Source organism: Schistocerca nitens, chromosome 5, assembly GCF_023898315.1.
Source record: "Schistocerca nitens isolate TAMUIC-IGC-003100 chromosome 5, iqSchNite1.1, whole genome shotgun sequence".
NCBI classification, from domain to species: Eukaryota; Metazoa; Arthropoda; class Insecta; order Orthoptera; family Acrididae; genus Schistocerca; species Schistocerca nitens.
This window is the reverse complement of record NC_064618.1, coordinates 393,305,942-393,330,775: the sequence shown is the minus strand read 5'-3', so window position 1 is coordinate 393,330,775 and position 24,834 is coordinate 393,305,942.

The window sequence follows — 24,834 nt, the reverse complement described above, 5'->3', positions numbered from 1 at the left end:
GACGAAGCGTACAAAAATATTGCGCGAATTAAAGTAAAACACATGTAAGCTACAGATTTGCAGCGATTAAATCCACAAGATCCTGTGTCGCGTAGGTAGTTTAGCGAACGGATGTTTTGTAAAAACAAATAGACGCCAATGTTCTTAACAACAAATGGATGTCAGATGATGCTCACTTCCACCTTAACGGATACGTTAGCAGATAGAATATCCGTTACTGGATACAAGAAATGAAATGATCGCATGGCATTGTTGGCCGGGAGGCCCCATGCGGGGAAGTTCGGCCGCCGTATCGCAAGTCCTTTTTAGTTGACGCCACTTCGGCGACTTGCGAGTCAATGATGATGAAATGATGATGAATAACACACAACACCCAGTCATCACGAGGCAGAGAAAATCCCTGACCCCGCTGGGAATCGAACCCGGGACCCCGTGCACTGGAAGCGAGAACGCTACCGCAAGCCCACGAGCTGCGGACTGGATACAGGAAATTCGATGGAAGCCGTTCGCCAACTGTAAGGTGCGCCCTTTCACATAAAGGTTACATTCCACAGCCGCGAGATCCTCTGATCTTAACGTACGCGATTTCTTCCTAGACATCTTAAAAGCAATGTGTACCGCACACGCCCTCAGCTATCCATGAACTGAAACAGAAAAACTCAGGACGAAATTACTGCCGTTCCCCGAGGTATGCCACACCGAGCAATCTGGAGTTTCCATAACAGGCTATTAGAATTTACACGTCAGGCCAGAGCACATATTTCGGATGTCATCCTTAAGTAATAAATACACAGTTTATGACATTTTGTAATGAAAACACAAGTGGCATACTGTATACATGTACTTCCGTCAATAAAAAAATATTTTTCCTGTGTTTATTCGTCAAATTACGTTAATTCAAAATTTCCCGTTCTCTGCGTCACCCTCTATTCTTATCATTTATTTATGAATAAGTTTTAGGAATTTACAGAAATTCATTCCATATATCATTTACTGGTAATGTGCATTTGTTTGACTAAAGTTTTTGACGACAATTCTGTCAATGTACAAAATTGTTGAGACTTCCGTAGCTAACTGTTGGCGTACTGCCCATTGGCTGTCCCCTCGGACTGTGCGGACTGTCAGAAAATCATTAAACAAACGTTGGCGGAAGATCCCGAAACGAAAGCCAACGGGCAATACGTTCTCTCAGTGGTGGAAAACACTTCTGAACTTTTCAGAGTGAACAAGGCACCATGTCTTGACGAAGATTTTGCACTGAATACGCTGCGTAACTTCCTGTCTCATGCACGGTTCAGTAACATTGATGTGACCAACGCCTTCGTTCGACACAGAAGGCAGGTGGCAGCAGTAGAAGTGGAGGGTATGTAAAGGTTGTTTGGGGGGCTGCGGAAAACAGTACAGTAATACGAAAAATAAGCGATTTATCTGACGTCCAAAATGGCTTGATCATTGGCTTTCGGACCAAGGGTGGAAGCATTTCCGAAACGGGTAAATTTGTAAACTGTTTGAATGCTGCAGTGGTTACAGTATGCAGTACATGGCAAAATGGCACTATCCAACACCGGCGCCGAGCCGACAGTGGTGTACTATGGGCCGTAGATGACAGGGATGAAAGACTGCTGCGGCGATGCCTTTGTGCGAATAGACGTGCAACTGTTGAGCAGCTGACCGCCCAAATTAACCAAGGAACTGCCGACAGTCTCCTCAACGATCGTTCAGCGAACGTTGTTGTGTATGGGTGTCTGCAGCAGGCGCCTTCTTCATGCATCCCTACGGTGGAGGCAGCAATTTGCTCGCCAAAACAGCAACTGGACGTTCAGTGAGTGGCTACGGTGGCCTTTTGAGGTGAACCACACTTTGTGCACCATTGGACAGAAGTTCGGTGTGAAACGTCTGAAAGCAAACACCTTGCAACATTCGTAGGAAGGGTCTAGGCCGGATGAAGGAGCGTTATGGTCTAGGAAATGTTTTCGTGATTCTGGAAGGCACAGTGGATTAGCAAAAGTATGCATCTATCCTTGGGGACTATGTACACCACTACATGCAGTTTGTTTTTTCTCGGCAGGATGCCATCTGCAGCAGGACACTGTAGCGTGTCAAACTGCTCGCAGTGTACGTGCGTGGTTCGCAGAGCACCAAGATGACTTTGCCGTACTCCCCTAGCTACCTAATTCCCAGGATTTAGACCCAATCGAGAATCTGTGGACCACCTCTATCGGGCTGTGCGCGCCCTGATTGCTCAACAGCGAAACCTAGCGAGCTGGCCACAGAAATGGAATTAGCATGACTCTACATTCCTGTTGGTACCTTCCAGAACCTCATTGACACTCTTTCTGCACGTCTCTTATCGGTCCGCGCTTCAGAAGTGGATATGCAGGCTTTTGACAGGTGGCCACATTAATGCGACTGGACACTGTATTTGTCGAAAATCTGCCGTACACGAATGGTGCGGCGTGACCGGAAAAGAATGGTGGCCACAGAAAGGGGAAAAGAACGGACGCGCAGGATTTCATATCAGTATCGCTAATGACCGTCAGTTGCAGGAATCTGGACTGTTCTGGATCGATCATTACGACGTTCCTGCAGAAAAAGAAACGTCTTTCAAAGAATCTGAATGAATTCAAGAAAGAAACACTCGTGTCAAACACAGCTCGCTTTATTGAGACACGAAATATTAATAGATGGGGCAAGCGCCAATTGAAGCAGTTTCCACCGCACCACATTGCTAACTGATGACCAACAGAAGATCGTGTGAAGTAGTCCCAAAATATGTGACTATCTGAAAAAAATTTTCGCTATTAGAACACAGTACTTTATACTTTTCGGCAAATGTTCAAAAAACGAAAGTAATATCGGGTATGCCCTGAAGAAGTGTTAAAAACTGTACTTGAATGTAAGATAATGCAACGAGAGAGAGACTGACAGTTTTCGATTATCAAGATGAGTGATAAACTTCTGGAGTCTGGATTGAATTGGGAATATCTCAAATATGTACCAGCGGTGATTTATCATTTCTTATTGTGTTATGAGGAGAAAGAAAACTGGCGTTCTACGGATCGGAGAGTGGAATGTCAGATCCCTTAATCGGGCAGGTAGGTTACAAAATCTAAAAAGGGAAATGGCTAGGTTAAAGTTAGATATAGTGGGAATTAGCGAAGTTCGGTGGCAGGAGGAACAAGACTTTTGGTCAGGTGAATACAGGGTTATAAATACAAAATCAAATAGGGGTAATACAGGAGTAGGTTTAATAATGAATAAAAAAATAGGAGTGCGGGTAAGCTAATACAAAAAGCATAGTGAACGCATTATTGTGGCCAAGATAGACACGAAGCCCACTCCTACTACAGTAGTACAAATGTATATGCCAACTAGCTCTGCAGATGACGAAGAAATTGAAGAAATGTATCATGAGATAAAAGAAATTATTCAGGTAGTGAAGGAAGACGAAACTTTAATAGTCATGGGTGACTGGAACTCGATAGTAGGAAAAGGAAGACAAGGAAACGTAGTAGGTCAATATGGATTTGGGGGTGGGAATGAAAGAGGAAGCCGTCTGTTAGAATTTTGCACAGAGCATAACTTAATCTTAGCTAACATTTGGTTCAAGAATCATAAAAGAAGGTTGTATACAAGGAAGAAGCCTGGAGATACTGACTGGTTTCAGATAGATTATGTAATGGTAAGACAGAGATTTAGGAACCAGGTTTTAAATTGTAAAACATTTCCAGGGGCAAATGTGGTCTCTGACCACAATCTGTTGGTTATGAACTGTAGATTAAAACTGAAGAAACTGCAAAAAGGTGGTAATAAAGGAAATGGGAACTGGATAAACTGAAAGAACCAGAGGTTGTACAGAGTTTCAGGGAGAGCATAAGGGAACAATTGACAGGAATGGGGGAAAGAAATACAGTAGAAGAATGGGTGGCTTTGAGGGATGAGGTAGTGAAGGCAGCAGAGGATCAAGTAGGTAAATAGACGAGATCTAGTGGAAATCCTTGGGTGACAGAAGGAATATTGAATTTAAGTGATGAAAGGAGAAAATATAAAAATGCAGTAAGTGAAGCAGGCAAAAAGGAATGCAAACGTCTCAAAAATGAGATCGACAGGAAGTGCAAAATGGCTAAGCAGACATAGCTAGAGGACAAATGTAAGAATGTAGAGGCTTATCTCACTAGGGGTAAGATAGATACTGCCTACAGGAAAATAAAGAGACCTTTGGAGAAAAGTGAACCACTTGTATGAATATCAAGAGCTCAGATGGAAACCCAGTTCTAAGCAAAGAAGGGAAAGCAGAAAGCTGGAAATGTTCAAATGTGTGTGAAATCTTATGGGACTTAACTGCTAAGGTCATCAGTCCCTAAGCATACACACTACTTATCCTAAATTATCCTAAGGACAAACAACCACACACACCCATGCCCGAGGGAGGACTCGAACCTCCGCCGGGACCAGCGCCCCAGACTGCTCGGCTAATCCCGCGCGGCGCAGAAAGGTGGAAGGATTATATAGAGGGTCTATACAAGGGCAAGGTACTTGAGGGCAATATTATGCAAATGGAAGAGGATGTAGATGAAGATGAAGATGAAATGGGAGATATGATACTGCGTGAAGAGTTTGACACAGCACTGAAAGACCTAAGTCGAAACAAGGCCCCCGGAGTAGACAACATTCCATTAGAACTACTGACAGCCTTGGGAGAGCCAGTCCTGACAAAACTCTACCATCTGGTGAGCAAAATGTATACCCTCGGATTTCAAGAAGAATATAATAATTCCAATGCCAAAGAAAGAAGGTGTTGACAGATGTGAAAATTACCGAACTATCAGTTTAATAAGTCACGGCTGCAAAATACTAACGCGAATTCTTTACAGACGAATGGAAAAACTGTAAGAAGCCGACCTCGGAGAAGATCACTTTCGATTCCGTAGAAATATTGGAACACGTGAGGCACTACTGATCCTACGACTTATCTTAGAAGCTACATTAAGAAAAAGCAAACCTACGTTTCTAGCATTTGTAGACTTAGAGAAAGCTTTTGACAATGTTGACTGGAATTCTCTCTTTCAAATTCTGAAGGTGGCAGGGGTAAAATACAGGGAGCGAAAGCCTATTTACAATTTGTAGAGAAACCAGATGGCATGAAAGGGGCATGAAAGGGAAGCAGTGGTTGGGAAGGGAGTGAGACAGGGTTGTAGCCTCTCTCCGATGTTATTCAATCTGTATATTGAGCAAGCAATAAAGGAAACAAAAGAAAAATTCGGAGTAGGTATTAAAATCCATGGAGAAGAAATAAAAAGTTTGAGGTTCGCCGATGACATTGTAATTCTGTCAGAGACAGCAAAGTACTTGGAAGAGCAGTTGAACGGAATGGATAGTGTCTTGAAAGGAGGATGTAAGATGAACATCAACAAAAGCAAAATGAGGATAATGGAATGTAGTCGAAATAAGTCGGGTGACGCTGAGGGAATTAGATTAGGGAATGAGAAACAAAGTAGTAAAGGAGTTTCGCTATTTGGGGAGCAAAATAACTGATGATGGTCGAAGTAGAGAGGATATAAAATGTAGACTGGAAATGGCAAGGAAAGCATTTCTGAAGAAGAGAAATTTGTTAACATCTAGTATAGATTTAAGTGTCAGGAAGTCGTTTCTGAAAGTATTTGTATGGAGTGTAGCCATGTATGGAAGTGAAACATGGACGATGACCAGTTTGGACAAGAAGAGAATAGAAGCTTTCGAAATGTGGTGCTACAGAAGAATGCTGAAGATAAGGTGGGTAGATCACGTAACTAATGAGGAGGTATTGAATAGGATTGGGGAGAAGAGAAGTTTGTGGCACAGCTTGACTAGAAGAAGAGATCGGTTGGTAGGACATGTTCGGAGGCATCAAGGGATCACTAATTTAGTATTGGAGGGCAGCGTGGAGGGTAAACATCGTAGAGGGAGACCAAGAGATGAATACACTAAGCAGATTCAGAAGGATGTAGGCTGCAATACGTACTGGGAGATGAAGCAGCTTGCACATGATAGAGTAGCATGGAGAGCTGCACCAAACCAGTTTCAGGATTGAAGACCACAACAACATTGTGTTACCAATAAGATTTCTAATAGCTTGCTACCTTTGAGTATCCTGTGTTATTTTTGTTTACTCGTTTCAGTATACTGTGGTTGTAAAACTTGTTGTATGTCTGAATGAGTCCATTGTTACGACTATTTAACTTAGTGCCAGGGCCGACCGGAGTGGCCGAGCGATACTCGGCGCTACAGTCTGGAACCGAGCGGCCGCTACGGTCGCACGTTCGAATCCTGCCTCGGGCATGGATGTCTGTGATGTCCTTAGGTTAGTTAGGTTTAAGTAGTTCTAAGTTCTAGGGGACTGATGACCTCAGATGTTAAGTCCCATAGTGCTCAGAGCCATTTGAACCATTTAGTACCAGGGTACGACTTAAACTAATCTCTGTTTTGAAATTTAAAAACAAACTGTAATCTGTAATATAACATTTCCGATGTTGAGATGGCTCTATGGGCTCGTTCCGAAAACCAATAAATAAAAAATAAAAACAACCTTTTTGGAATCCGCTACAATATTTATGGGTAATGCGCAGAAAAGATATGAAACCGTAAAATGAGTAAGTATTAGTGAAGGCCTGTGGAAGACACTGATTTGTTGGAAAGGTCCTGGGAGAGTGCGACCGATTCTTAGAGAATTGCTAGAGCCTTTGAGTCCTTTGGAAGTAGGTATTGTTGTGTCAGTCGGTGTAACGAGGTGGGATTAACACTCTAGAATGCATCAGACACTATAGAAGGATTAAGACACAAATGTATTTACACCATATCCGATACAAGGAATACATAGTTTTGCATCCTGTAGTCTCTCTGCAGTCTGTCTCTGTCCCATTAGTACTGTATTTACAATAGTGAGAAAAGCGTCGAGCTACGTTCATAGTGTTTTCACTGCACTGTCGTCCATATGCACGGTGTGATCGGAGAGTAGTCTGATAATAATCAAGATAATCTCAGGCGGAGTTGTGATTGCGGAGAGTTAAAGGCGCACCGATCGTTCACAATAGTAAACAACGAAGTGTTGCAAATTCGAGGTCCACTAGCGGCGTGAGTAGCGCCTCATGGCGGCGTCTGACGAGCCCTCTCTACCTGTAGCTCGCGGCGGCCGAATTAAATGTTTCTTCTGAGGAAATGACAGCAGCGCGCGACACGCCGAGTGCAGTCGACGAAGACACCGTCGATACCGCAGATATGACAGCAGACATGAATAGAGATCACATTCACGCTGCTGGGATCGTAACGAGTCGGTATAGCTCATACATAACTTTACCACATATACTTTAAATAGTAACATGTGCTAGAAAGTCGAGGTTCTCGTCGAGCTTTGTTAGGCAAATTTCCAGAAGAGGCGTTCGAAGGTGAGTGTGAGACAGTTGTGTTCCTTTTATTGTATATCTCTCGTAGCGATCCTTAAGCCGCATATTAACAGCAATGTTAGTTTTCTCTCTCTTAATGCGCTAATGGAATAAGACAGAAAGTCGACAATATCGGTGCTTAGTAGCCTTCACCATCGACTGTTTAGTGGCTTGTGGAATGTGTATGTAGATCGTTATGCTTTGAAAACCTGTTCGCTCAAGCACCTTATAGTAAATGGTGACAGAATAATTGTTGTTTCCGACCACTGGAATCTAGGACGGTACGGTCATGTGGCATGTATTCGGCAGTGTCCAAATCAGGATTCCGGATGCTGTTCCGCAACCAGTTCTTTTTGATACGAGCACTCCTTCTGATATGTGTGCTTTAGAGATATAGCGAATATAAGTTGGTGACTTCAGTAAACGATCAGCTTCACCACCTAAGGAAGATGAGTAAGTTTTACGTCGGAACAATTTGAAGGTCTATCGACACTAAGCTCCAAGAGGCTTAGCAACTCTTGCTACATTAGGAAAGCCCTTAGCAGCCCAGCATATTAACCAACAAATTATCATTGCAGTCTTCTATCCTAACATCGACACAAACAGCAGTAGAGGTCTAAACACTCTCCACGAGGGTTCAAGATCACACTCTTACTCCACCATTACCCATTTCGAATTTCATCTTAGCCGCTACATAGCAAAGGAGCTATTCACTAGATACACTCCATATTCTTCCATCAGAACACTTTATGAAATATTGTGATTAATTGTACGAAAAAGAAAGAACCTTTTGTGGCCCATTGCACTTTGACTTCTCTCCATAATTCATATGAGGCAGCACCTAATGTATGAAAAATCGTTGTTATGGAAAGATGCTGAAACAGTAATTACTTTTTTGGTGAAATTGGCAAAGAAGGTTTATAACGCTCGACAGTCATTGAAGATAGAAATTCACGCATTGGTCCTAGTTATTTTTGGGGTGTGGATATCGTGTCACTTGCTCCGTATCCCATAAAATAGTAACATCAAGATGAGAAGAGAGACAATGAAATCCCCAACAGTAGATTGTCCCACTGATCACATATAGTCAATCGGCGATATTGGAAATCCACGCGCTCCCCAAAGGGAGCCCGTCAATCCTAAGACGCAAGTTACGTCCTTTTGTCTGGTGATCGCATGGCGTATAAATTTGCACTATAAAGAATCTAGAACTAAAAGACTGCCCCAAGAAACCTCCCTTTTTGTAGCAACCATAAAAGATTGTTGAAACCCCATTGATCACACTCTGTAGCGGAGACCGTGGTTCCGCAAGCTACGAGCGTGGAAGCTGATGGAAAATTTATACGTCTGCCTACTCGAGGTCAGCGCGTCAGACAAGAAGCGTCATTCGAGGAAGTATACAAAAGCAGTGATTACCTATTTGCCGGTCTGTCCAAGGGCTGTTTGTTACAGCGAAAGCCCTATGAGCGACCTCGTCTGATTAGCCGCCTTTTGGCGCGTCTCGGGACGTCTTCCATACAGAGATGCAAGGACACTGTAGCGACGTAACACCGTGACTCGTTGGAAAAATTCATCATCTTCTTTTTGCCGCCACAACACTCCACTGTATTTGCCTGTACCCCTGTACTTGAGAACAGAAAGCTCAGAGTACTTGTCCTGCAGCGTTTATTGCTGCGGCGCCGTCAAATATCAGCAGCGTTCTATCTGCACTCATTGTGACAAATGTAAGGAAGCTTGATGACACAAGGAGCTATTTTTCTTTTTTTTTCTAATGCCGGAAGCATACTCCCAGATATTTTATGGCTGGTACTGTTTCCAGTTATTGATTGCCAATTACAGTGGTCGGACAAAATATGGAAACATCGCGAGAAATGCATGCTCGAACATAAATGCAGGTGATAGCCAAGCCTGGAGTTGGCGCTTTTATATTTGACCACGACGGTACCTATGTAATATCCACATTACGATGGAAGTGTCAGTCGTGGTCAGAACAGTGCTCTGCATAGTTGAGAGTGCCTTATGTCGGAGCTCAGTGCATTCGAACGTAGGCAAATTGTTGGTGCTCCTATGATTGTCACTTCCGTAACCTAGGGAGTCGAAGTGTTTGAAGAGGCTCCGTATCCAAGATTTATATCGCATAGAGGGAAAGCGGAAATCATCCACTCTTGAGTCACAACGTGGACGGGAGTGTGTGTTGAGTGATTGTGAAAGACGGGCATTGAAGAGGATAGTGACGAAGAGTAACAAGACGAAAACCAAAAAGTCACTGCACCACTGAATGTCGCGCTCGCGACCTATATCAGAACAAAAGCAACACGGAGGGAGCTCCATAAGCAGGGAGCTGCAGGGCGAGCTGGGATTCCAAATCAGTAATACAAATGTTCGTTACAGGAAAAGTGGTGCCGAAGCCATAAAACCTGGACTACGGAGCAATGGAAGAAAGTTATTTTGTGGGATGTGTCTTGTTGCACGCCGTTTCCAACATCTAGCCCCGGTTACGTCCCAAGAGTGAAACATAGCAGGAGTTGAGTGATCGTTTGGGAAGCCGTATCGTCGAATTCCGTGGGTAGCGTGAATACTCAGCAAGGTCGCATTACTGCAACGGATTATGTGACCATTTCCGCTGATTGGGTTGATGGCATGGCAAAGTGTTTGTTCCTCAGTGTTGTCGCTGTATTCCAAGACGACAGGACTCCTGTTCATACTGTTCGCATTGTCCAGGAGTGGTGTGGTGAGTACGGGGATGAAGTATCGTTCCCCCCCCCCCCCCCCCCCCCCAGCCATCAGTCACCTGATCTCAATATTATTGAGGCTTTGCTGTCTATTTTGGAGTGTGCGTAATCGCTATCCACCTCCATAATCGTTATCTGAACTTGGCACTATTTTACAGGAAGAACGGGGTAAGATTGCCTTGAAAACAATTCCGAGATAAATGGAAGCTCTTTTGAATGCCAACAGTTTTCCTACATCGTATTAGGCATGGTAATGTGTTGTGGTTCATGTGTTTCTATATCTTCTTCAACCTTCTGTATGTAATGTAATCCTGAATATGGAAGAACATCCATCATTATTAATGGCCCTTCAAGGTTAAAATAAAGAGTGCCATTCACGTTCTGGGCACCAAATGTTCGCCATTGTACGTTTTAACTCCAAATTCCTCTGGTGCATCGGTACTGAATGCAAGCTTGAGGACCTAGAATAAAATAGGCCTTACTGTAGTCGACAGCAGGCACTGTGAGTTGATGCAACGAGTTTGTTTGAAACAAGACACACAGCGCATGCCGTGGCCGTTTGTAATGTTCTCTAGCTAATATAAATACAGTACGTTACAAGGGATAAGAACTAAAAAGAAATTAGTTACTCTGTAACGAGCCACCGGAGACCCTGATCATTTATATCAAAATAATCGGAAAATATTCCTGGACGTCTTCCGAAACTTTGTCGGTGGAGTTCTAGTTCACTTTCAAAGCCTTTGCGACGACGTGTAGTGCGGTCAAGTCACGGGGAACAACTTTTGTTGGGGACAAAATGTTCGCTGGCACTTCCCGCCGCCGCCAGGTGTCGTATTGAATTCGCCGACACTGGAGCGACGATACTGCACAGAACAAGAAGCTTCTACTAACCCGGTGTGCTGCATCTGCGTGCTACGTACTTCAGTAAATTGATAGACACACTCATTCTGAAGGATTTCTTGTTGAAAATAAGTCAGAGAGGAGGGAGATACAGTATTATGAAAGTTCGGCCTACTGTCTTTCCACCAAGCGAGGTGGCGCAGTGGTTAGCACACTGGACTCGCATTCTGGAGGACGGCGGTTCAATCCCGCGTCGGCCATCCTGATTTAACTTTTCCGTGATTTCGCTAAATCGCTCCAGGCAAATGCCGGGATGGCTCCTTTGAAAGGGCACTGCCGACTTTCTTCCCCGTCCTTCCCTAATCCGACGAGACCGATGGCCTCGCTGTTTGGTCTTTTCCTCCAAACAACCCAACCCAACCCTACTGTCTTTCGCACAGAGCATATGACTGGCTTATAGGTAACACACACTGCGTACGGACGCCGCAGAGTGCCTACGACGTGACGCCTCTCAGAGACAAAATCAATAATTAAAGACGCATAACAACGCCGGGAAGCATCGGCGAATATTTTGTTTCGTAAGTAAATTGTTCCCCGTGACGTGATCTATCACCCCTGGACGTTTTTATTCAGAGGATACAGCTTCACAAATTGAGCAAGTCAATAATGGTCCGTCTTCGCCCTTATGGAAGCAGGTATTCGGCTTGCTACTGATTGATAGAGCTGTTTAATGTTCTCGTGAGGAATATCTCGCAAATTCTATTCGACTGGCTTGTTAGATCGTCAAAATCCCGAGCTGGTTGGAGGACCCTGCCCTTAATGCTCCAAACGTTCTCGACTGGGGAGGGATCTGGTGACCTCGCTGGCTAGTGTAGGATTTGTCATGCACGAAGACAAGCAGTAGAAACCCTCGCCGTGTGCAAACGGGCATTAGCTTGCTGAAACAAAAGCCGAATATGGCTTGCCAATGAAGGGCAAAACAAAAACAAAACGGGGCGGGCCGGCCGCGGTGGTCTAGCGGTTCTGGCGCTGCAGTCCGGAACCGCGGGACTGCTACGGTCGCAGGTTCGAATCCTGCCTCGGGCATGGGTGTGTGTGATGTCCTTAGTTTAGTTAGGTTTAGGTAGTTCTAAGTTCTAGGGGACTTATGACCTAAGATGTTGAGTCCCATAGTGCTCAGAGCCATTTGAACCAAAACGGGGCGTAGAACATCGTCGACTGAGCGCTGTGCTGTAAGAGTGCCGCGGATAGCAACCAAAGAGGTCGTGCTATGAAATGGTACTCTACACCATCACTCCAGGTTGTTGGGTCGTATGACAGCCTCTAATCAGGTTGCTATCCCAACGTGCTGTCTAGGGCATATAAAGGCAAGGCTTCGCTAGTCATCGGGGCTCAATTCGAAGCGGGGCTCATCAGTGCAGACAATCGAGCTCCAGTCAATGAGGTTCCAGACAGAATATGCCGACATTCCTGCAAACAGGCGTTTTGGTGTAAAGAGGTCAATGTTAGTCGGTGCAAGGGGCGCCTGACTCAGCCTCCTTCCTGTGAGCCGCCTACTACTGAAGCAATGATAATAATGAATCCGGCGCTGTGAGTGTCTCTCTGACGATTGCTCGTTCCTCACGTTCTGTCGTCTCTCTAGATTTTTCGCTTCCTTCTTGACGCAGTGTTCGGCCCTCGTTCACTCATTCCTACCAACCCCGTTGTATAGTGGCATCGCTCCTATTTCAAAATTCGAGCGATTCGTCGATTACTAAAACCGGCTTCTTTGAGTCCAAATACACTTCCTCCGTTAAATGCGGACGTCTGCGTATATTGTTCACGCAGCTGCCTTCGAGGCACAGTTAATGTCCAATGAAATTCGCAGAGGCGTTATGCTCTAGTGGTGCTATCCTTGTCAGTTGCATGATGAAATTGCGCTGCAGCGTCACAGATTTACCCATCAGTCACCAAAAGTTTACAATTTTGTGTTTTCCGTCGACACGTGGTGCTTTTTTTGCCATAGAATATAAAAATAAAAATCCCTCAGAAACGCGATGCAACAGTAGGCTACCATTATTACTACTTCGTTAGGATGCCCTAAGCTACCCGAAGTAATGTACCTTTCTGGTGAAAAATATTAACTAGTTATGTTCTTCTGGTGTTGTGCTTTAACTGCCCATAGTAGTTAGCTGAATAAGGCCACGTTACTGGCCGGCCGGTGTGGCCGAGCGGTTCTAGGCGCTTCAGTTTGGAACCGCGTGACCGCTACGATCGCAGGTTCGAATCCTGCCTCGGGCATGGCTGTGTGTGATGTCCTTAGGTTAGTTAGGTTTAAGTAGGTCTAAGTTCTAGATGACTGATGACCTCAGATGTTAAGTCCTATAGTCCTCAGAAAAATGGTTCAAATGGCTCTGAGCACTATGGGACTCAACTGCTGAGGTCATTAGTCCCCTAGAACTTAGAACTAGTTAAACCTAACTAACCTAAGGACATCACACACATCCATGCCCGAGGCAGGATTCGAACCTGCGACCGTAGCGGTCTCGCGGTTCCAGACTGCAGCGCCAGAACCGCGCGGCCACTTCGGCCGGCCTATAGTCCTCAGAGCCATTTGAACCAGCCACGTTACTATAACGCCGGTTGTTCGTCTGCCGTGCATTATCGCGCAGGTGGTGCGTGGCTGGTACTTACCTTCCGGTAGCTGGGCCTGAGTGTTCTTTTTGCCGCCGTCATTTGCGGCTGCGGCCTTGGCGGGATGATTACCGCCGCCCCGTGGCGCAACCCTGGTCAAGGCTGCCAGCCCAGAACACGAGGCCCACTCGTGTACACGGGACACGCCTCACGCCACGGGACGTCTACCTAAGATGAATAATATCTTTGGCAGTTGTCACCGAGTGAGATGGCGGAGCGGTGAGGCTCTGGATCCGTATTCGGGATGTCAGCGGTTCAAATCTCCATCCAGAATTAGCATTTCCGTTCCGTGCTTTGCCTTAATCGCTTAAGGTAAATCACAGAATGGTACCATCGCAAAGAACACGGCTCATATCCTCACTCATCTTTCCCCAATACGAGCATTTACTCCATCTCTAATGACGTCCCGTTTTCCGCATTTACTTTAACATTTACATTGCCCATCGTTGAACACCACACCTGCCGTATAAACCTTTATTTGTATGTTTAATAGTGGGTATATCAGTTCCATTGGGGGAAGAAATAAAGTGGAAGAAGAATGGGTAGCTTTGAGAGATGAAATAGTGAAGGCAGCAGAGGATCAAGCAGGTAAAAAGACGAGATATTGAATTTCATTGATGAAAGGAGTACAAACGTCTCAAAAATTAGATCGACACGAAGTGCAAAATGGCTAAGCAGGGATGGCTAGAAGACAACTGTAAGGATGTAGAGGCGTATATCACTAGGGGCAAGATAGATACTGCCTACAGGAAAATTCAAGAGACTTTTGGAGAAAAGAGAACCACTTGCATGAATATCAAGATCTCAGATGGAAACCCAGTTCTATGCAAAGAAGGGAAATCAGAAAGGTGGAAGGAGTATATAGAGGGTCTATACAAGGGCGATGTTCTTGAGGACAATATTATGGAAATGGAAGAGGATGAAGATAAAGATGAAATGGGAGATACGATACTGCGTGAAGAGTTTGACAGAGCACTGAAAGACCTGAGTCGCAACAAAGCTCCGGGAGTAGATAACATCCCATTAGAACTACTGACGGCCTTGGGAGAGCCAGTCCTGACAGAACTCTACCATCTGGTGAGCAAGATGTATGAGACAGGCGAAATACCCTCATACTTCAAGAAGAATATAATAATTCAAATCCCGAAGAATGCAGGTGTTGACAGATGTGAAAATTACCGACCTATCAGTTTAATAAGCCACGGCTGCAAAGTACTAACACGAATTCTCTACAGACGAATGGAAAAACTGGTAGAAGCCGATGTCGGGGAAGATCAGTTTGGATTCCGTAGAAATGTTGAAACACGCGAGGCAATATTGACCCTACGAAAAAATGGTTCAAATGGCTCTGAGCACTATGGGACTTAACATCTGAGGTCATCAGTCCCCTAGAACTTAGAACTACTTAAACCTAACTAACCTAAGGACATCAGACACATCCATGCCCGAGGCAGGATTCGAACCTGCACCGTAGAGGTCGCGCGGTTCCAGACTGAAGCGCCTTGAACCGCTCGGCCACTCTGGCCGGCACCGACCCTACGACTTATAAAATAGATTAAGGAAAGGCAAACCTACGTTTCTAGCATTTGTGGACCTAGAGAAAGCTCTTGACAATGTTGACTGGAATACTCTCCTTCAAATTCTGAAGGTGGCAGGGGTAAAATACAGGGAATGAAAGGATATTTCCAATTTCTACAGAAACCAGATGGCAGTTATAAGAGGCGAGGGGCAAGAAAGGGAAACAGTGGTTGGGAAGGGAGTGAGACAGGGTTGTAGCCTCTCTCCGATGTTATTCAATCTGTATATTGAGCAAGCAGTAAAGGAAACAAGAGTAAAATTCGGAGTAGGAACTAAAATCCATGGAGAAGAAATAAAAGCTTTGAGGTTCGGCGATGACATTGTAATTCTGTCAGACACAACAAAGGACCTGGAAGAGCAGCTGAACGGAATGGACAGTGTCTTGAAGGGAGGATATAAGATGAACATCAATAAAAACAAAACGAGGATAATGGAATGTAGTCGAATTAAATCGGGTGATGCAGAGGAAATTAGATTAGGAAATGAGACACTGAATGTAGTAAAGGAGTTTTGCTATTTGGGGAGCAAAATAACTGATGATGGTCGAAGTAGAGAAGATATAAAATGTAGACTGGCAATGGCAAGGAAATCGTTTCTGAAGAAGAGAAATTTGTTAACATCGAGTATAGATTTAAGTGTCAGGAAATCGTTTCTGAAAGTGTTTGTATGGAGTGTACCTATATATGGAACTGAAACGTTGACGATAAATAATTTGGACAAGAAGAGAATATCGAAATGTGGTGCTACTGAAGAATGCTGAAGATTAGATGGGTAGATCACATAACTGATGAGGAGGTATAGAATAGAATTGGGGAGAAGAGAAATTTGTGGCACAACTTAACTAGAAGAAAGGATCGGTTGGTAGGACATATTCTGAGGCATCAAGTGATCACCAATTTTGTATTGGAGGGCAGCATGGAGGGTAAAAATGGTAGAGGGAGACCAAGAGATGAATAGACTAAACAGATTCAGTAGGATGTTGGTTGCAGTAGGTACTGGGAGATGAAGCAGCTTGCACGGGATAGAATAGCATGGAGAACTGCATCAAACCAGTCTCTGGACTGAAGGCCACAACAGAACCGTACATATAAGCAGAATTTGTTATGTGGACAAACACTGGAGTGACAGAAGTCATGGGATGCCTCCTAATATCGTGTCTGACCTCCGTTTGCCTCGCGTATTTTAGCAACCCAACGTGGCATGGACGCAGTTAGTCGTTGGTAGACGGCAGAAACTTTGCGCCATGCTGCCTCTGTAGCCGTCCATAATTGCGAAAGTGTTGCCTTTGCAGGATTTTCTGCACGAACTGACCTTTCGATTATGTCCCATAATTGTTCAATGCGATTTATGTCGGGCGATCTTGGTGGCCAAATCATTCGCTCGGTTTGTCTAGAAAGTTCTGTGGCCCTGTGACGAGACTCATTGTCATCAATAAAAATTCCATCTTCGTTTGGACATGAAGTCCAGAAATGGCTACAAATGATCTCCAAGTTGCCGAACATAACTATTTCCAGTCACCAGTTGGTTCAGTTGAACCAGAGGATCCAGTCCATTACATGTAAACACAGTCCACACCATTACAGAGCTACCACCAGCTTGACCAGCGCCTTGTTGACAACTGGGGTCCATGGCTTCGTCGGGCCTGCGCCACATTCGAACCCTACCATCAGCTCTTACGAGCTGAAATCGGGTTTCATCTGACCAGGCCACGGTTTACCTGTAGTAGCCACGAGCCCAGGAGAGGTGCTGCAGGCGATGTCGTGCTGTTAGCAAAGGCAATCGCGTCGGTCGTTTTCTGCCGTAGCCCACTGACGCCAAATTTCGCCTCGCTGTCCTAACGGAAATGTTCGTTGTACGTCCCACATTAATTTCTCCAGTTATTTCACGCAGTACTGTTTTCTATTAGCACTGACAACTCCACTCGAGCGTCGTCGCTCTCGGTCGTCAAGTGAACGCCGTCGGCCACTGCGTTGTCCGCAGTGAAAGATAATGCGAGAGGTAATGCTTGAAATTTGTATTCTCGGCACACTCTTGACACTGTGGATCTCTAAATATTGAATTCCCTAACGATTTACGAATTGGAATATCCCTTGCTTCCACCTTTAATTGCCATTCCGTGTTCAAAATGTGTCAATTCCCATCGTGTGGCCACAATTACGTTGGTAAGCTTTTCACTGGAATCACCTGAGTATAAATAACAGCTCTGCCAATGCACTATCCTGTTGTTGTTGTTGTTGTTGTGTTGGTTGTTGTTGTTGCTATATGTGTGTGGTTTTCAGTTTGATGATTCGTGTGATGCTGCTCTCCATGATACTCTACGTTATGAAGGTTCTTCATGTCAGCGCAGTTATTGCCTCCTACAACCATTTTAACCTGCTTACTGCAGTGAAGCATCGGTACTCATCTACAGTTTTTACCCCAGTACTTACCTATATTACAATATTCATTATTCAAAAAACGGTTCAAATGGCTCTGAGCACTATGGGACTTAACTGCTGTGGTAATCAGTCCCCTAGAACTTAGAACTACTTAAACCTAACTAACCTAAGGACAGCACATACATCCATGTCCGAGGCAGGATTCGAACCTGCGACCGCAGCGGTCACGCGGTTCCAAACTGTAGCGCCTAGAACCGCACGGCCACTCCGGCCGGCTATTCATTATTCCTTGATGCTTCAGGGTGTGTCCTATCAACTGATCGCTAAATTTAGTCATAATATGCATTAATTTCTATACACCCATTTTCTGTTCGAAATCTTCTTATTAGTTATCAGACCTTCAGGACATTATTTAAAAAAGTCAGAATTGCTTACCTCTCGTGTTTCACTTCCGTACAAGACTGAACTCCAGAAAAATATCTTCAGAAGACATTTTCACATTTAGATTTATATTCAGTGTTGACAAATTTCTATTCGTTAGAAACGCTTTTCTTGCGAGTCAGCATTTTATATCCTCTCTATTTTGGCCTTCACCAGTTATTTTGCTGCTCGAATAGCAAAATTCATCTGCTACTTTTAATGTTCCATTTCCTATTCTAATTTCGTCAGCATCGCATGATTTCGGCTACACCCCATTCCCCTCGTTTTACCTTTGTCGATATTCACCTTATAATCGAAGACACTATCCCTTTGCCTCTTCGAGACAATTACAATGCCATCGGCATACCTCAGAGTTTTCATTTCTTCTCCCTGAACTTTAATTCCTTTCCAAATTTCTCGTTGGTTTCTCGAAGTATAGTATAACATCTGGGATAGACTACAATCCTGTCTCACTCCCTTCTCAATTACTACCTCCTTTTCATGTGAACTGCACTCTGGTTTTTATACAAGTCGTAGATAACCTGTGTCCCGCTGTATCTTAGCACTACTATCTTCATAAACAAAACTTTTTTGTGGGAAAACCTGTATCGTCGAAGTATATGTTGTAGAATTGTCAGGTGGGAAGCAACACTAACGTTGTGCCTACGTTATTTCTTCGTTGTATCCCTTTTTCCGGGTATGCTAATCTGACAATCTATCTAGGAGAACACACGAGATCTTTGGAAAGTAGGAGAGACGTACTTTGAGAATTGAAAATCTTTGAGGGCAGATCTTGAATCGTGCCTGGATAGCTCAGCCGCTAAGAGCAGCTTTACTAAAATCAAGATTCCGGGGTCTAGCCTTAGATGGAATACAGTCTTGGTCAGCCAGAAAATTTTGTTTTGTGAACATATGCACGAAGGAATGTATTAAGGTAGAGAAGCTCCTCATGTTACGCGTTCAACGCTACATTGTTGTTGTTGTTGTGGTCTTCAGTCCTGAGACTGGTTTGATGCAGCTCTCCATGCTACTCTATCCTGTGCAAGCTTCTTCATCTCCCAGTACCTACTGCAACCTACATCCTTCTGAATCTGCTTAGTGTATTCATCTCTTGGTCTCCCCCTACGATTTTTACCCTCCACGCTGCCCTCCAATACTAAATTGGTGATCCCTTGATGCCTCAGAACATGTCCTACCAACCGATCCCTTCTTCTGGTCAAGTTGTGCCACAAACTCCTCTTCTCCCCAATCCTATTCAGTACCTCCTCATTAGTTATGTGATCTACCCATCTAATCTTCGGCATTCTTCTGTAGCACCACATTTCGAAAGCTTCTATTCTCTTCTTGTCCAAACTACACTCCTGGAAATTGAAATAAGAACACCGTGAATTCATTGTCCCAGGAAGGGGAAACTTTATTGACACATTCCTGGGGTCAGATACATCACATGATCACACTGACAGAACCACAGGCACATAGACACAGGCAACAGAGCATGCACAATGTCGGCACTAGTACAGTGTATATCCACCTTTCGCAGCAATGCAGGCTGCTATTCTCCCATGGAGACGATCGCAGAGATGCTGGATGTAGTCCTGTGGAACGGCTTGCCATGCCATTTCCACCTGGCGCCTCAGTTGGACCAGCGTTCGTGCTGGACGTGCAGACCGCGTGAGACGACGCTTCATCCAGTCCCAAACATGCTCAATGGGGGACAGATCCGGAGATCTTGCTGGCCAGGGTAGTTGACTTACACCTTCTACAGCACGTTGGGTGGCACGGGATACATGCGGACGTGCATTGTCCTGTTGGAACAGCAAGTTCCCTTGCCGGTCTAGGAATGGTAGAACGATGGGTTCGATGACGGTTTGGATGTACCGTGCACTATTCAGTGTCCCCTCGACGATCACCAGTGGTGTACGGCCAGTGTAGGAGATCGCTCCCCACACCATGATGCCGGGTGTTGGCCCCGTGTGCTTCGGTCGTATGCAGTCCTGATAGTGGCGCTCAGCTGCACGGCGCCAAACACGCATACGACCATCATTGGCACCAAGGCAGAAGCGACTCTCATCGCTGAAGACGACGCGTCTCCATTCGTCCCTCCATTCACGCCTGTCGCGACACCACTGGAGGCGGGCTGCACGATGTTGGGGCGTGAGCGGAAGACGGCCTAACGGTGTGCGGGACCGTAGCCCAGCTTCATGGAGACGGTTGCGAATGGTCCTCGCCGATACCCCAGGAGCAACAGTGTCCCTAATTTGCTGGGAAGTGGCGGTGCGGTCCCCTACGGCACTGCGTAGGATCCTACGGTCTTGGCGTGCATCCGTGCGTCGCTGCGGTCCGGTCCCAGGTCGACGGGCACGTGCACCTTCCGCCGACCACTGGCGACAACATCGATTTACTGTGGAGACCTCACGCCCCACGTGTTGAGCAATTCGGCGGTACGTCCACCCGGCCTCCCGCATGCCCACTATACGCCCTCGCTCAAAGTCCGTCAACTGCACATACGGTTCACGTCCACGCTGTCGCGGCATGCTACCAGTGTTAAAGACTGCGATGGAGCTCCGTATGCCACGGCAAACTGGCTGACACTGACGGCGGCGGTGCACAAATGCTGCGCAGCTAGCGCCATTCGACGGCCAACACCGCGGTTCCTGGTGTGTCCGCTGTGCCGTGCGTGTGATCATTGCTTGTACAGCCCTCTCGCAGTGTCCGGAGCAAGTATGGTGGGTCTGACACACCGGTGTCAATGTGTTCTTTTTTCCATTTCCAGGAGTGTATTTACCGTCCATGTTTCAGTTCCATACATGGCTACACTCCATACAAATACTTTCAGAAATGACTTCCTGACACTTAAATCAATACTCGATGTTAACAAATTTCTCTTCTTCAGAAACGCTTTCCTTGCCATTGCCAGTCTACATTTTATATCCTCTCTACTTCGACCATCATCAGTTATTTTGCTCCCCAAATAGCAAAACTCCTTTACTACTTTAAGTGTCTCATTTCCTAATCTAATACCCTCAACATCACCCGACTTAATTCGACTACATTCCATTATCCTCGTTTTGCTTTTGTTGATGTTCATCTTATATCCTCCCTTCAAGACACTGTCCATTCCGTTCAACTGCTCTTCCAAGTCCTTTGCTGTCTCTGACAGAATTACAATGTCATCGGCGAACCTCAAAGTTTTTATTTCTTCTCCATGGATTTTAATACCTACTCCGAATTTTTCTTTTGTTTCCTTTACTGCTTGCTCAATATACAGATTGAATAACATCGGGGAGAGGCGACAGACCTGTCTTACTCCCTTCCCAACCACTGCTTCCCTTTCATGTCCCTCGACTCTTATAACTGCCATCTGGTTTCTGTACAAATTGTAAATAGCTTTTCGCTTCCTGTATTTTACCCCTGCCACCTTTAGAATTTGAAAGAGAGTATTCCAGTCAACATTGTCAAAAGCTTTCTCTAAGTCTACAAATGCTAGAAACGTAGGTTTGCCTTTCCTTAATCTTTCTTCTAAGAGAAGTCGTAAGGTCAGTACTGCCTCACGTGTTCCAGTATTTCTACGGAATCCAAACTGATCTTCCCCGAGGCCGGCTTCTACTAGTTTTTCCATTCGTCTGTAAAGAATTCGTGTTAGTATTTTGCAGCTGTGGCTTATTAAACTGATTGTTCGGTAATTCTCACATCTGTCAACACCTGCTTTCTTTGGGATTGTAATTATTATATTCTTACATGTTGTGTCAAAAAGTAGGAGAGACCCAAACACGGGAACGTAGGGAGAAAAAACTGCATAGCAACAGCGGACGATCTCTAGACTCCTGGAAAAACATTGGGCGGTGTAGAAGAGATCAGCGACGTGGCCTTGGAGAACGTGCTGTGCTTCTCACATCCGGCCGACCGCTCCCCGCCTTACAATTTGTCTCAAACCTCACAGCTCTTATTGTCCTCCGTGACGTGAGAGCCACGCTGGGCTGCGTTCGCAGCTCTTTCACAGCCATAATACACTGCCTGTGTCTCTGATTCATTGCGGCGGTCCATATTTGCCTACAGTAACTTGGCTAACTTGGCATTAAATCGCAAGTCACAGTACTGAGCATGGCAAAGAGTACGTTGGACCCCTACTATAGCCGATCCACGAACGATGGCGGTTCGCGCATGTCGACATTGTTGACGATTTGAAGCGACAGTTGTGGTACGCGCATGCTCGTGCTTTCCGCGTGAAGGAAGCGTATATCCTGCAAATTATGTCTCTCGCTTGTTTATGCAGAATTTATCACTTACTAATACCATCGGTGAAATAGAAATTCACTAAATAACTCGCTACGATCACGATCAGTGCTCGCATTAGCTACGGCATTGAGAGCAGAGCGCTCAGAACACTACTGAATGCTTATTGGCTGTCGGAGTATACGTGACGTACGTGCGCAGAACAAGCCTAAACTCGACCATCATCGTGACTCCCTATCCCATTGCACTCGCAAGTAAAGCGACGGAAAAACGACTGCCTGTATGTTTTCGTACAAGCCCTGATTTTCCTTATCTTGTCCCTGCGGGCCTTGCTCGAAATGTAGCTACAATCTTCCTGCAGTCCGCCCCGCATGCCGGTACTCTAAACGTTCTTAATAGCGTTTCACGAAAAGAATATCTCCATCCATTCAGGGATTACCTTTTGAATTCACGATGCATTTCTGTTACAGTTGCTTGTTGATGGAATCTGGCGGTAATAAATCTGGTAGCACTTCCTCTTTTTGCGTCGACGTCTTCCTTTAATCCGATCTGGTAGGGATCCCAGAAAGTCGTTAGAGACGATCGATTGATCACAATCAAACACCTCGCTACACTGCTAGAAATCCCTGTTGGTAGTACTGACACACTTGTCCACCGGTTAGGGTACTAAATGGTATGTGCCGCTGGGTTCCTCTACGCCCGACAGATGACCGTAAAAGGTAACGAAGGACCGCCTGTGTGGAATTGCTTGCGCGCTACGAGGCTGATAGTGATAATTTTTCGTTGAACTTCGACACAGGCGATGAAACATGCGTTCATAATATCGAACCAGAAACAAAACGGCAATCCATGGAGCGGCGCCGAACCGTCTCTCCTCCAAAGTAAATGTTCAAAGCTGCATCCTCAGGCGGGAAAGTCAAGGCGACGATCTTCTGCGACTCGGCAGGGGTTATTCTATTTGATGTCCTCCCTCCTGGTGCAAGATCAACTCGGGAGTGTATCGTGCTACCCTCAGGAAATTGAAACGACTTCAGCGTGTTCGGCTCCACAAAAATGCAAACGAATTTCTCCTTCTCCATGAGAAAGCAAGATCTCAAACGATTCTATGCGCCCTAGAGGAGCTTACAAAACTTCATTGGACTGTTCTTCCCCCGTATCTTGCACCTTCCGACTTCCATCTGTTTGGCCCAATGTAGAAAGCATTCCGCAGGAAACAGTACATGGATGATGGGGAGGTTATTGATGCAACAAGACGTTGGCGCCGACGTCTACACTCGTAGACCAGCGGGCATACAGGCCCTCCCAGTAAGGTGGCGTAAGGCTGTCGAATTGAACGGAGATTATGTTGAAAGATAAGAGTTTTGTAGCCAGAAGAATGGAGAATAATATTGTGTATTGTAATCCCGGATAAAACCAATCTGCTTTCAGAAAAAAAGTGTGTTGCGTTACTATTGAACGCCCCTCGTACTGTTATGTTACACACTGTATGCAAGTCTTGCACTTGGGCGCCCCTCTGAGCTTGGCACCCGAAGCGCACTTTACTAATTGTTATACGTCCGATATAGAAATCTTATAGTAGTGGCGCCTTGTGTCGTTTGGGCCTTGAACCAGCCCTAGAAACAACTATCTTTTAACAAAAGACATAGTTATTGACTGCAATCGCTATACTGTTGCTAAAAAGCACTGATTTGTAGAAAGCTGTCCACGAACGTAGCTCGCATTTCAGAAACATTCGACTAAAAGCAGTGCTTATTTTCGCGGAGAGACCCGCGCCGTTAGTTGTTTAAGGAACGCAGCCGGTATGTTTACAAGCATAGACAAGCAACGCCTTCTGGCAGCCGTGCCATGCAAGGTCGGCTGCAGTATTCCGCGCACGCGCGCCACGCTCCTGCTCCCCGCTCGACGCCCATCAGCCACTCGCCACAATCAAGCGAATTACAGCCGGCCCGTCGCGCCGTTGCGCGCTGCATTCTCAGCCGACAGGGGGTCTACAGTGTCGCCTGCGTAGCACGGGAATCAGACTGCGACGCAGGACATCTGGGCTCAAACTCGTCCTGCAGATCAGGTTAAAGGAGTCAGGCAGCTGGTCGTAAACAAAGTACTTATAATGTTATTTTACTCATGATGTTTGTTGCTTAACACAGAGGCCATTACTAAAATACTGTTGAAGGAGACTGCAACCAGCCACAAATATTACGTTGGTGCATAAGTTCGTAGCGCTTTTGTTTTTCATATTGGTATTCCGGTATTGACTGTCATTTTTTTATTTTATTTGTAGTTCACTGTTGCTGTTGTATTTGAGTTTACATATTGCATTTTGTCATATGGAGATAGTGAGTGGAGCTGTGGAACATTTCTGACATATTCTTCTGTTTGAGTTCTGTAGAGGGGTGACAGCAGTGGAGGCAGCGAGAAACATTTGCACTGAGTATGGGGATAATACCATTGCACAGAGCACGACAAGACTTTTTTTTCGTTTAGAAGAGGATCGTTTTGGCATTAGTGAATCTCGACGTTCAGAAAGACTTCGGGATTTGGTTGGTTGATTCGAGGGGAGGGGAC